Source organism: Hevea brasiliensis, chromosome 9, assembly GCF_030052815.1.
Source record: "Hevea brasiliensis isolate MT/VB/25A 57/8 chromosome 9, ASM3005281v1, whole genome shotgun sequence".
In the NCBI taxonomy this organism is placed as follows: Eukaryota; Viridiplantae; Streptophyta; class Magnoliopsida; order Malpighiales; family Euphorbiaceae; genus Hevea; species Hevea brasiliensis.
In genome coordinates this window covers 99,376,657-99,391,534 of record NC_079501.1, presented here as the reverse complement: position 1 = coordinate 99,391,534, position 14,878 = coordinate 99,376,657, and positions in this window count along the sequence as shown.

The window sequence follows — 14,878 nt, the reverse complement described above, 5'->3', positions numbered from 1 at the left end:
AGGTAGTGCCAAATGATATGCCAAAGGACCCACTCTTTCCAGAACCTCATATGGCCTAATGAAACGAGGACTCAGTTTTCCCTTTCTATCGAATCTCATAATTTTCTTCTAAGGGGAAACCTTGAGGAATACTTTGTCACCCACTGCATACTCAATATCCCTTCTCTTTAAATCAATGTAGGACTTATGACGGTCTGATGCAGTCCTAAGTCGATCTCTGATCAACCTGATCTTCTCTTCAGTTTGCTGAACAATTTCGGGCCCAATCATCTTCCTTTCACCTACTTCATCCCAACACAGGGGAGTTTTATATTTTCTGCCATACAAAGCTTCATATGGAGGCATCCCAATGCTTGATTCGTAGCTATTGTTGTAAGCAAACTCAATCAAAAGCAAGTGTGTGTCCCAACTGCCCTCAAATTCAATCACACAAGCCCGTAGCATGTCCTCTAAGATCTGAATTACCCCTTCAGATTGGCCATCTATTTGTGGGTGGAATGCCGTACTGAAGTTCAATCTAGTTCTTAGGGCTCTCTAAAGACTACCCCAAAATCTAGAAGTGAACCTAGGATCTCTATCAGATACGATGGATATTGGCACTCCATGCAGTCTTACTATCTCATCAATGTAGAACTTGGCCAATCTTTCTAAACTGTAGTCCATCCGAACTGGCAGAAAATGAGCAGACTTGGTTAGTTTGTCAATAATGACCCATACTGCATCATGACTCTTCTGTGTCCTCGAAAGTCCCATCACAAAATCCATCGTTATTCTCTCCCATTTCCATTCTGGCACTGGTAGTGGATGTAACAAACCAGCGGGTACTTGATGCTCTGCCTTCACTTGTTGACAAGTTAGGCATTTGGAAACAAACTCTGCCACATCTCTTTTCATACCCATCCACCAGTAATGCTCCTTTAGCCCTCTATATATTTTTGTGCCACTAGGATGCATGGTAAAAGGAGACTCATGTGCTTCCTTCAAAATGATTTGTCTCAAGTCAACATCATTAGGAATGCACATTCTACCCTGGTGTAACAGTAGGCCATCATCTCATATTGAGAATTCTGATTTCCTGCCCTGTCTGACTTCTTCCAACAACTTCTAATACTTCTAATCATTCTGAGTAGCCATTTTGATCTTATCAATCAACACTGGCTGTACATGCCATGCAACTGCTGTCTGCCCTTCAGCATTAATCTCTAAGCTGGCATGTAATGATCTCAACTCATATACCATAAACAAAAGAGTAACCTGTAGACTTGCCATATTCTTGTGACTTAAGGCGTCAGCCACCACATTAGCTTTCCTTGGCTGATAGTCTATCAGACAATCATAGTCTTTTATTAATTCTAACCATCTCCTCTGTCTCAAATTCTATTCTTTCTGAGTGCCCAAATACTTCAAACTCTTATGATCTGTATAGATGTAGCACTTCTCCCCATACAAACAGTGTCTCCAGATCTTAAGAGCAAACACAATAGCTACAAGCTCCAAATCATGCGTTGGATAATTCCTCTTATGTGGTTTTAGCTGACGTGATGCATAGGCAATGATATTTCGTTCTTGCATCAATATATAACCTAACCCATTGTGAGAAGCATCGCTATAAACTGTATATTTTTTACCCAGTGTAGGTAAAGTCAGGACTGGAGCCTCAGTCAAACACCTTTTTAATTCATCAAAACTCTGCTGGCATTTATCCGTCCATTGAAATTTCACATCTTTTCAAAGTAGCTTAGTCAATGGAGATGCCAACATGGAGAACCCTTTCACAAATCGACGGTAGTATCCAGCTAAACCCAGAAAACTGCGAATCTCCATGATATTTCTGGGTGGTTTCCAATTAAGGACAGCTTCTATCTTACTTGGATCTACCTTGATGCCCTCTACTGATACTACATGCCCCAAAAAGGATATTTCCTTTAGCCAAAATTCACACTTTGACAATTTGGCATATAGCTGTTTCTCCCTCAAAGTCTGCTATATAATACGCAGATGTCTATCATGCTCTCCTCGAATAAACCAATATATCATCTATGAATACCACAACAAACTGATCGAGGTATGGTCTGAAGACGGTGTTCATCAGATCCATAAAAGCAGCTGGAGCATTAGTTAACCCGAATGGCATGACCAAGAACTCATAATGGCCATAGCGGGTTCTGAAGGCAGTTTTAGGAATACTCTGCTCTTGTACTTTCAGCTGATAATAACCTGATCTCAGGTCAATTTTGGAGAATACAGTTGCACCCCTCAACTGATCAAACAAGTCATCAATGTGGGGCAATGGGTATCTGTTCCTTATTGTCACCTTATTCAACTGCCGATAGTCAATACATAAGTGGAGAGTGACATCCTTCTTCTTAACAGACAACATTGGCACTCCCCAAGGTGACACACTAGGGCAGATAAAGCCCTTGTCAAGCAGCTCTTGCAACTGCACTTTCAACTCTTTCAATTCTGTAGGTGCCATTCTATATGGTGTTATAGAGATTGGGTTCACACTAGGCATAACATCAATCTCAAACTGCACTTCTCTTTCTAGAGGTAATCCTGGCAATTCATCAGGAAACACATCCAGAAAGTCACATACTGTAGGGATGTCCCTGAGTGCTGGACTTCCCACTTGGGTGTCTATCACATGTGCCAAGTATGCTTCACACCCCTTTCTGATCATCCTTCTGGCTAGTGTAGTCGAAATGATGTTTGATGGCAGTAAATACCTCTCCCCATGTATTACCACATCACCATACAAAGGGAGACCAAAAGTGACTGTTTTCAGTCTATAGTCAATCATGGCGTGATGCCTGGCTAACCAATCCATGCCCAAGATAATATCATAATCTCTGAAGGGCATTTCAATCAAATCTGATAGAAAAACATGTCCTTGGATCACCAAAGGACAGTCTCTATAGATTCTGTTGACTCGAACCTCTTGTCCTAACGGATTAGTTACTAGCACTTCAATATCCATTTTGACACACGGAACAGCAAGTGAACTAACTATGCTAGCACAAACATATGAGTGGGTTGAACCCGGATCAAACAGCACAAATACATCTTGATCAGAGATAGAGAATGTACTGGCTACCACATTAGAAGTCTCAGCCTCTTCTCGCTGTCTCATCGTGTAAACCCTGGCTGAAGCACTTCTTTGTGCTAACTGACCAACAGTACCTTAACTGCCAGAAGCAGTGCCTCTACCTCTGCCTCTTCCTCTGCCCACTGGTTGTGAACCTCTGAGAGCAGGACTCTGAATGGATCCTTCTACAATAGTAGGAGCTGGACAGTATCTGGGAGCGCTAGTGCAATCTTTTGCAATATGACCCTTACCTCCACAGTTAAAACAGGCTCCTGTTGCCCAATAGCATTCTCCCCCATGAATCTTGCCACAAGTCTCACAGGGGCGGGGAGGTTGTGAACCCTCGCCGATCAAGGACTGCACCTAGGGGGTCTCTATCCAGAGAATCAGCCCCTTCCAAACCTTCCACCTCAACCTCTGCTAGGTCCCCCCAAATTTCTTCCTCTTCCCAGAAGTACCACTAGGACTTGGCTGTACTGACTTTTCCCCCTTGTCTTTCTCTGATTTTTCAGCTTTTTTTTATTTTTCTTTTGCAGGGGTCGCTTCTGATTCAATTCTTTCCAACTCAAGTGCCTGAGAGATGAGCTATGAGAAATTACTATGTCTGAATCCCACAACTTGCATCTATAGGCTGGGCTTCAAACCCTTCTCAAATCTCTTGAACCTTTCCTTGTTGGTAGAAAGGAGACTCCCAGCATAGTGGCTTAAGCGGGAGAACTCCCTCTCATATTCTGCCACTGTTCTGTTGCCTTTCTTCAAACTCAGAAATTCTTGTAGCTTCTGATCAACATATGCATCTGGGATGTATTTCTGTCTGAATTCTCTGATGAAGTCTTCCCAGGTTAGTACTGGTGGTTCAGCCAAGCTGTGGGGGATGGTCTTCCACCAATCATACGCATCCCCTTGCAGTAGTGACACGGAGTTTTCAAATTTTAGCTTATCTGGGCAGTGCAGCTTCTTGAACACTCTGTCCATTCTTTCAAGCCATTGCTCTGCCTCTAAAGGGTCTACTGTACCTTTGAATTCCATCGCCCCATATTTCAACAACTTGTCATACTGTCTGACTGGAGCTTGAGGTTGCACCACAGAAGTCTGGGGTGGAGCTTGAGTAGGCAGACCCCCAACCATTTGTTAGAATATCGCAGCCATCTGCTGAGCAAATTGTGCAGGAAACTGTGGTATTTGCGGGGCTGGTGCTACTGACCCATTGACATTTTATAAAGCTGGGGCTTCCCCTTGTGTCTCAGCTTCAACAGATTGCTCAACTGAGCAATCCCCTTCTTCCATATCAATCTGGAGCAAGATATCTCCTGAACAAATAACACAAGGAGATTTCTTTCTGTTAGTTCATATTTATGATGTAATGCATTGTATGTAACAAATAAGGACATTGAGCAGTTGTACTTAGCAAAGAAAAGTCACAAATTCACAAGTTAAAACATACTTTAAAAATTTGCTCTGATACCACTAAAACATGTCACACATTACCCTCTGTAAGGCATAACATGATCCCGTAGAATACCTAATGAACTACCGAATTTTACCTACCGATAACTCATTAAGTACCCTACAAGCGATTTTAAAAAAATTTTCTTAATTTTTATAAGTAATGAGCATTTTTTAATAGGTATTAAAACATTTAATTAGAGTTTGAAAACTAGTTCAGATTTTTGTCCCATTTTATTTTTTCGCAAATTTTATAAAAATTTCGACAGAGTGCCATCTGTATTTTGAGAAAACAGTTCTTCAAATACCTGTAAAAAGCACTTCCAATAATTTATCTCAACAACTTCATCAATTTCACAACCATCACAACCAATTTCAATATCATTTCTCAAATTCCAAAATTCAATATCATCAAAATACTATAATTCAATTTCATTCAAATTAAAACAAAATACTTCCATTCATATGTAATTAAAGATAAAGAAATTTATATACATCATTACAACAATTTACATTAAGAAAATCCAAACTAAAATTTATTACAAGTTTTATACAACTCTATACAACTTTATACAACTATATACAACTGCTCATAACCAATTTTACATGTCCATACAGTTACATACATTTACATACATCAAAATAATTTTTATAATCAGGGTATAAAATATACCCGATAGACTTCAGAGTAGGTAGCTCCTCAATTCTCAGCAGCTCACTCTGCTACTCCTCTAATCTCAATATCTGCAACAGCAATAATAGTCATCGCTGAGTACTAGGACTCATTGGTGCACTGTGACACCCCTTACCCGACTACAGTGTAGCCGAGCAAGTTATGCCACTCAGTGTGCCGGAGCACTCTATTTTATCTGATTTCATTACAGTTCTTGATTTATTTATTCAAAAACTTTATTGAAGATTTAGGCTATTTTTACTTTTATCAAAATCTAACTAAATTGGAAATTTCAAAAATTTTAACGATAATCCGACAAAGTGTCACTGTAATTTGACTAACAGCTTCTTCCGAACTCGCCAAAGACAATTTCAATATATACTCAATTTCTCAAACTTAATAGTCTCAAAAATTTTCAAACATAATGTATCTCAATACAGTATCTAGATTTCTCAGAAATCTCATTAGATTTTCAATATCTCAATATTCACAAGTATAATCTCATTATAACTCAAATTCAATTCACATACTAAAATACTTACTTTGAATAGCTTCCATAATTCATAGGTTAATTACATCAGTTTATTTTGTACAAGATATACAAATAATTTACAATGTGCTAGGAATGAACAATATACATAACATGTATAAAATGAGCCCTATCTACATGCATTGCTGAGGAGGTGACAATCTTGAACTCTTCCGACACTTCGCAGATCCGACTCCAAAAATCTCAATCGATACCATCTGGTTTTACCTTCAAGACTGCGCGAGGAAGCAATTCCATCGCGCAAAGCATTTCTGCTTAGTGGTGCAATAATATAACCAGAAATAATATATACAAGTAAAGAAAGAATTAAATGATAATTCAGATACTCAAGAATCAATTTAATTTGGTATGGTATTTCTAGTATCAACGATCTTATATACTAGTTTGTTCCTCTTTGGAAGTGCTTAGTTTATAACTTTTCAGTAATACTAGAAGGTATATAATTTATTCTATCTGTATTGTATTTCAAGTCTGTACGGTTTTGCAATTTATATTTTTGTTATGTTTCTTTTGCTAATCTCTTTTGCTTATTCATTCAATACTTAATTTAATTGTACTGGATCTTAACTTAACTTAGCTGCTTGAATTGAATAATACTTTAATTGACTGCCCAAGTAACCTATACTAGACGACTGGACTGGATAACGGGTCGTTGGCACTAGACACCGCGGTGCCTCGGGCCGTCATACCATGGGACGCAGAACGTCAACCACGTATGCAGTCAGTATGGCTAAAAAGCCATGATATCACATAATTGGCATAAAAGCCATGAATACGAGCATAAAAGCCATGAATACGGGCATAAAGCTATGAATACAGGCATAAAGCCTTTCGCAGTACTGCTAAAACAATACCTTATTGGCATGCCAAACTATCCAAACCAATCTTGTTAGGTATACTAGGGCAATTAATATTTTAAAATATTAATATATTGTGCTTTATGACTTCATTATTTCATGATAAATTTCAATCATAATTCATACATTCATTTGATCATTTATATGATCACAATTCACATCAATTATCCTTTTATACCATTGTATTCAAAATACTTCTCCTCTTTACAATAATGAGAACTAATGTCTCATTCATACATTAATGCGGTTTATTTGTCCATTCATTATGTTATTCATATTGATCACAATTCTAAACAATGGTTCACATGTACCATTGTACTCAAAACATTTTTCCTTTCTCATTTATACATTCAAGAATCTACTTATGTAATTACAAATTTTATATTTCAAGTTGAGTTACTAATATTTTATGAATTCCCTTTGTGATGGGCATATAAGTCTTAACTATCTATTTACATCAATTTGGTGACTTATTCTTCATGTTTCAAGTAATCCATGAAAATTTCATGGATTTCAAATTTATGCTCTTAATTCCCTTTTTAACAATTTTGACTAAGATGCATAGTCCACATTTGTCATACCATTCTAAGCATTTAAGCTTAGAATTGGTTCTAGGTCTTCATCTTAATTTGCTAATTATTTTGATTACTATTCACCTTACTAGTCAACCAAAATGTTGACTTTTTCATACTTAAGGGATATGTTAATTCTAATTACACCAAGATCCCACATTTTGAGTTTTACATTTGCTAGTATTAATTGCCAATTGTAATTTAAAGTTCCCTAGATGCATTTCTAATTTCAAATTTTGAATTTCAAGTTTTGGTGTCACTATTCACCTCTTTGGTCAACAAAAATGTTGACTTTTAGGTAGAAATTATGTACATTGGTTTTGGCATTCCCAACATACCACATTTTGCATTTAAAACTTGTTAGTTTTGGTCACTTCCTCAAAGCTTAGGTCATTTGGCAAAATTGCCAATTTTCAGTTTTTGAAACTTAACTTTACTATTCCATTAAGCATTGTTGCATTGGGAATTTGAGGAAATGGTAAACATGAAAGTTGTTCCTTATTTTGTCTAGTTGAATTTCCTTTTTTGAATCACTCCATTTGGAGTTTTGTAGCTCAAGTTATGGCCAAAATAAGTTTCTCGCTCACGTGCTTATTCATCTTTGCACTTTTGGGTTTTGGCAGATTTTGGTCCAATTTTGGTCAGTAATTTGACCAAGTTAAGTTCATAATTTGGTCTAACTTTCTTCATATGAAATGTTCTACTATGCCTTAGGTTTCCATCGGTTCAAGAATCGCCTAAATCCGAGTTTTCTAAAGAGAGTTATAGCCATCCAAACATTACTGCTCAAATGAAAATCTGCAGAGTTGCAGGTTTGAACAGTAACTGTGACTGCCATTTGGGTTAGGTTCTGGTCATAATTTGGGGTAGGTTTCTTCATGAAAGTTGTTTGGCTATGTCTTAACTTGTTTTTGTAAAAATTTCAGGTCAATTGATCAAATCTACAGTGAGTTATGGCCAAATGAACAGTTACTGTTCATTTGGTCATTTCTGCAGGGGCTGTTGCAGGGTGTCCGGATTGGGGCCAAGTTTTGGTCCACTTGCTTTGGTCTTTTGGGCATGGTTTCTTCAGAAAAAATGTGCCATTATAAGCCTAGTTTCATGTCCAATTGGCCAAACACCAATTGGACCAACACAGCCCAAGTTATGGCTGTGTAATTGGACTGAATTTTCAGTCCCTCTCACGCCCTAGGGCAGCCTACATCTTCACTTTGCAATCCTATTTTTCAGTCCAATTCATGGTCAACATACCTAAAATGGTCATTAATTGACCACTAAAATGTCCATTACTCAATTCAAATGCCAAGTCCAATTTTCACCCTTAAAACCCTAATTTCTCATTGCAATTCACCCATACACCTTAGTTACACACTTCCATTCATTATATATGTGTTTATACACTTTAAACATAAGCTCTAATTCATTCTAAGTCCATCATCAACACTCAATCCTATTCCTTCCTTAGGGCAGCTGAAATCCATGGTATGTATACATATGAATTTAGTCCATTTAACTTACAATTTCATACTAAATTCAAGTCCTTAACATTGAAATAAAGGAATATTAGCATAAGTAAGCACTAACCTTTGCATGAGCTTTTTGTCCCTTCACAATCCTTCATTTCCTTAACTTTTCTTAGTAACCAAACACTTCCCCAAAAGAGGTAGACAATTTTTAATGAAGGCAATTTAGGTTTTAATGGTGAGAATTCATGGGAATGAAAGAGATATGAAAGAAAATGTTTATGGAGGAGAGAAAGACATTTTAGGCTGGTTGGGAGGATGAAAATGGCTGCTCACATTTTTTTTCCTTTCCTTTGGTCTTTAATTTGTCTCTTTTAAGTATTTAAGAAAGCTTATTAGCTTGTGATTGGTTGGTAATTTATAAATGACATCATGTGATGTCATTATTTGCATTATTTTGATTTTTCTTTGCTTTTCTTTTCTACCACATTTCAATTTAATTTTTAGCAATATTTATTCATATTTTATGTCATATTAATTATTTACTTAACTGGACAAGTCGGCCAAAAATCACCTCTGAAGGCGAAATGACCAAAATGCCCTTCGATTGGCTTAACGGGTCAAAATTGTCTGTACCGATTGAAAAATTTTTCTAGGTATTTTCTTGGCATTCTAATGCCATGGGAACCTCAACAACCCTTCTCTGGAGTCCCAAAAATTATTTTATAATTTTTCCCCCGGGTCTAGGGCTCCTCATTGCGAGAACCGCAACTTCCTACTAGGTTACCCATCGCTTGGGCACCGGCTCATTTGACTTGGTTGTATTTTATTTCTAAAATTTTTACTAAATTTTTCTCATTAATATTTGAGTTAATTTTGGTTCCTCACTTTAGTTTAAATATTTTTATCAGAAGTTCTAGCTGTCCGGACCGACACTGGTCACCGGAACAGTAGACTGTGCGGAATTGCTACCGGGAGTACATGCACAACATACTAAAATAATCTTTATGCGAAATTTAAATCATATTTATTCAAAAATTTAAATTGAACATGCGATATAAATTCAAAACATGATTTATAAGATTTTAATCTAAACAATTTCATTTCAAAAGTCACAAAACAAATTTCATAAAAACACACAGTTATATCATGCCATTTGAAACAAATATCATCTCAATAGCCAAAGGCTAAGGAGAAGTCATATCATAAGGCTAGCTAGCTCAAATATATGGGAACCCATTCTTTTTCTTCTTCTACTCGCACACACCTCAACACTTCAGCCAGAGAAGGAATTAAAATTCGAAACTGATTTCCCCCACTAGTCATGCTAGTGAGGTATTCAAATATATGGTCATGACACTATGGTTTCAAAACTATCTTAACAATTTATCAAACATTTATTTCCAAATCAAACAAATACAATTAAACTTTACAACAATTTAGGTCAATACAATTTATTCATTTCAATCACAAAGTTGCAATCAAAATAAATCACAATTCATTTTATACAATTGCAAAAGAAATTTAAAGACAAATTTTATGTTGTGCACAAACCTTATAAGAGTCACCTCTTAGCCTTGACTCGATCCCTCGAGTTCTTTCTAGGTATTATTTTCCACTGAAACACACAGTTTCACAGTGTTTGAGTATCATGACTTATCATAAATCCAAAAATAAATTCAAATTTACTTTTGCCTAGCTTTAATATGCTAAAATTGGCGTTCTTTAAAATTTGTGTTTCGGAGTTACTATTCACTATACTATTCAAGTCAATTTGTTAACTTTCTAATGCTTAATAGGTATGAGAATTTTAATTTCACCCACATACTACATTTTGGTTACTAAATTTGTTGGTTTTGGTTGTTTACTCAAATTCTAAGTCTCTTAGGCAAATTTGCAAATTTTTAGTTTTGGTGTCTTATGTTGCACTGTTCAATTGGTCATTTTGCTGTTAGAATTTGGCTAAGTTTTCTTCATAGAAATTGTTCCTTATTGTCTTAAATTTATTCTCCTATTTGAATCACTCCAATTGAAGTTTTGTAGCTCAAGTTACAGCCATTTGATTCATAGCTGCCGGATTGGACTTACCCAGATTTTCTGAGCACCAAATTGGTTCTGGTAGTTTTAGGTCACCAAATTTGGATGGCTAAATGACTTGGTTAAGGGCATAATTTGGGTTTGTGTTCTTCATAAAAGTTTTAGGTATATATCTTAGTTTTATACTGGTAAAATTTCAGGTCATTTAGACCTGCCTAGCCCAAGTTATGGCCAAATGAACAAACACTGTTCATTTGGTCATTTTTGTACAGGTCAGATTGCCTAATCCGAATTTGGTCAATTTGTTCACTAGATTTTAGTCATTTTTGGGCATGATTCCTAAATAAAAAATGTGTCATTTTGTGTCTAGTTTAATTCTCAATTGGCCTCACACCAACTGGGCTTGTAAATTTTTAGTTTTGGTCCCTAAAAGGGACCTTGGTCATGCTGCCTTCAGCATGACCCTAATCACTCCGAATTTAAACTTAATTCTAACACTTCCAACATACTACAATTGGTCATACATGACCATTTTTTAGCTCAAACAAGGTCAAACACACCATTTGACCAATTCTCAAAATTTTGACTCCCAAACCCTAGGTCCAAAACCCTAACTTCCATATTTAGTTCATTTATTGAATTATAAATGCATATTTAGTTCTCATACACTCAATCACACTTAACTAATTCATAATTTGCATCAAAATCATCCATTCTCAAACCTAAACCCTAACTGGCTGAATTTCTATTTGGTCCTCCAAAGATATTTTCTTTTGATTTTTAAGTTGAGTTCTAGGTTAGTTAAGCTACAAACACAACTAATAAACTAAAATTTTCAAATTAGATTGCTTACCTCCACTTTGAAGTTCACTCCTCCAATTTCTTCTCTTTTTCCTTCTTTCTTTCTTGCTCAATAGTTGAACTAAAGTGCTAGAACAAGGTTCAGTTTAATGGATTGGGAAAATTATGGCCAAAGTGAGGGTTTTGAGAAGCTTTAATCAAGCTTCCATGGAGTTTTAGTGAGTGAAGGGAGAGAAGGTAAAGGTGGACGTCTAAAGGAAGAAGAAAGGAAATAATTTTATTTCTTTTGAATTTTCAACTTTATTAATTCATAATTATCCCAAAATTTCAATTTTTAAATATTACAATTTATTGCATCATGCTGATGTCATGCATGATGTCATAAACTTTTTGATTTTTTTGGATTTTTCATTTCTTTTTTATTTCTTTTCCATTTACTTCTTTAATTTAAGTCTTGATCCTGAAATTTTCTTTTCTCCAATTTTATTCGACAGTCAGGTCAGGAGTCAGCTCTAGGGGTCAATTGACCAAATTGCCCCTCGCCGGTTCGACCCGATTTATAAATAATTCAATATTTCTTTCGGATCCCTAACCTAATTATTTGACCGGCTTAACAATTCTTTTTCGTGATTTTCTCTTTTCCACTGTGTTCGCAATAGTCCTAAGGATCGCGACGTCACATTTTATGGTTCGAAATTTGAGTTTAAATCGACTTCGCAATCCTTCCCGAGAAGGTCACCCATTACTGTGACTCTCGGCTAATTTAACTTCTTGTGTTCTGTTTTTTTTTTTTATTTATACTTAACTATTTAAAAATTATTAATTATTTGTGTTTAGGGCTTATCTAGTTGTTTTAGATGTGGTTCTAATCCCCTTATTTGTCCGAATCAACATCGGTCACCGAAATAGTGAAATATACCAGGCTATGCAAATAAGGGTATTACATGGGCAGTCAGAAAGAGTAATCCAGACACTTGAAGATATGTTAAGAAGTTGTGTTATGGAAAGTATCTCTCATTAGCAAAGTTTGCATATAATAATAGTTATCAGGCAAGTATAAAGATGGCTTCTTATGAAGCACTGTATGGGAGGAAGTATAGGACATCCTTATGTTGGACAGAACTGGGTGAAGATAAAATTGTGGGGCTAGATTTAGTGAGACAGACTGAGGAGAAGGTAAAGGTGATTAGAGCTAGTTTGAAAGCTACCTCAGATAGACAAAAGTCATATGCGGACTTAAAAAGAAAAGACATAGAATATGAATTGGGTGATAAAGTTTTCTTCAAGGTGTCACCATGGAAGAAAGTCCTTAGATTTGGAAATAAGGGTAAGTTAAGTGTAATATCCTCATTTTAGCTAGTCCGTACAGTCTACTGTTCCGGTGACCAGTGTCGGTTCGGACAGCTAGAACATCCGAAAAAATATTTAAACTAAAGTGAGGAACCATAATTAACTCAAATATTAATAAGAAAAATTTAGGAAAAATTTTAGAAATAAAATACAATCAAGTTAAATGAGCCGGTGCCCTAGCGATTGGTAACTTAGTGAGAAGTTGCGGTTCTCGTAACTAGGAGCCCTAGAACAGGGGGAAAAATTATAAAATAATTTTTGGGACTCCAGAGAAGGGTCATAGAGGTTCTTATGACATTAGAATGCCAAGAAAATACTTAGAAAAATTTTTCAATCTATACAGACAATTTTAGCCCATTAAGCCAAACGGAGGGCATTTTGGTCATTTCATCTTCAGAGATGATTTTTGTCCAACTTGTCCAATTAAATAAATAATTTATATAACATAAAATATGATTAAATATTGTTAAAAATTTAATTGCAATTAAATAGACAAGAAATGAAGAGTAAATGAAGGAAAATGGACTTATGACATCATAATGATGTCATTAAAAATCTCCCAACCAATCAAATCTTGACACATGGTATCACTTTATATAAAAGAGACTAAATGGGCTGAAAATGAAAAAAAAATCAGAATACCTTCTTCTCTTCTTCTCCTTGACGTCAACCACTCCTCCATGGCTGCCATGAATAAGCTTTTTCAAGCTTGATTTTCCCTAGCTTTCTTCCACCAAAAACCCTAATTGTCAACACAAAAACTTACTCTTACACCTTGGTAATTCTTTTGGCAGCAAAAAGAACAGGAAAACAAGAGCTTTAGCAAGTGGAAAAATCTCACTCCATAGAGGTTAGTGACCTAACCATGAATTTTATTTTAAATTCATGTTAAGGACTTTGAATGAGTGTAAATTACAAAGAAAAATTGTTGAATGCCATTTGTATGTAAACCCTAGATTTTTGGCAGCCATGGTTAGGGTTTGTTTGTGATGAGTTTAATGAAGTTAAAAGGTTATTATGGCTGCTCTTAATGTGCATCTTGTAAGTGGATTGAAGAAATGCAATGAAAATACATGAATGGTAATGTGTGAGTTAGGGTTTGGGGTTGAAAAATGGGATTTTGACCATGTGATGATGAAAATAGGTTTTAATGGTCAATTAGTGACCATTTAGTTCTATTTAAATAAAAAATGAAGTGTGTTGAGTGATGGGATTTGGGTTTGGTGTGGCCGCCATTAGAGTGACCTGCAGAATTGGAGTGACCTGCGGAATTGGACTTGAGTCTAGCAGGTTTGGACAGCCATAACTTGAATTATAAAGGTTCAATTGGTGCAAGGTTAATTGAACATGAAACTAGACACATAATGGCACAACTTTGGTGAAGAAACCATGCCCATAAAACCAAACCAAGTGGACCAAAAGCTTGCCATAATCCTGGTGATCTGCAGTCTGCCTAGGCAAAATGACCAAATGAACAGTGTTTAGTCATTTGGCCATAACTCAGTGTAGAAAGGTCCAATTGACCTGAAATTTTATCAGCAACAAGCTGAGATATAGACCAACAACTTTCATGAAGAAACCTAACCCAAATTATGACCAGAACATATTCAAAAGGTGAGTTGCAGTCACTGTTCATTGCACTATAGATATGGTCAGTCCAGAAATTCTGGATAGAATTTCATTCCAGCCAGTTGTGATTTTTAGACCATAACTTGACCTTAAAAACTCCAAATTGAGTGATTCAAAAAAAGAAATGCAACTAGACAAAATAAGGAACAACTTTCATGTTGATCAGTTTGCCAAATTCTCACTACAAAATTGACCAATGGAACAGTAAATACAAGGCATAAAAAGTGAAAATTCTGCCTAACTAACATTAAGCTTAGAAATGGTATTGGCAACCAATATCAACAAATTTTGAATGCAAAATGTGGTATGTTGATGATATTAAAACCAATGTACCTATTGCCTATGCAAAAGTTAACATTTTTGTTGACCAATGAATGGAATAGTAACACTAAAACTTAAATTCCAAAAATTATGA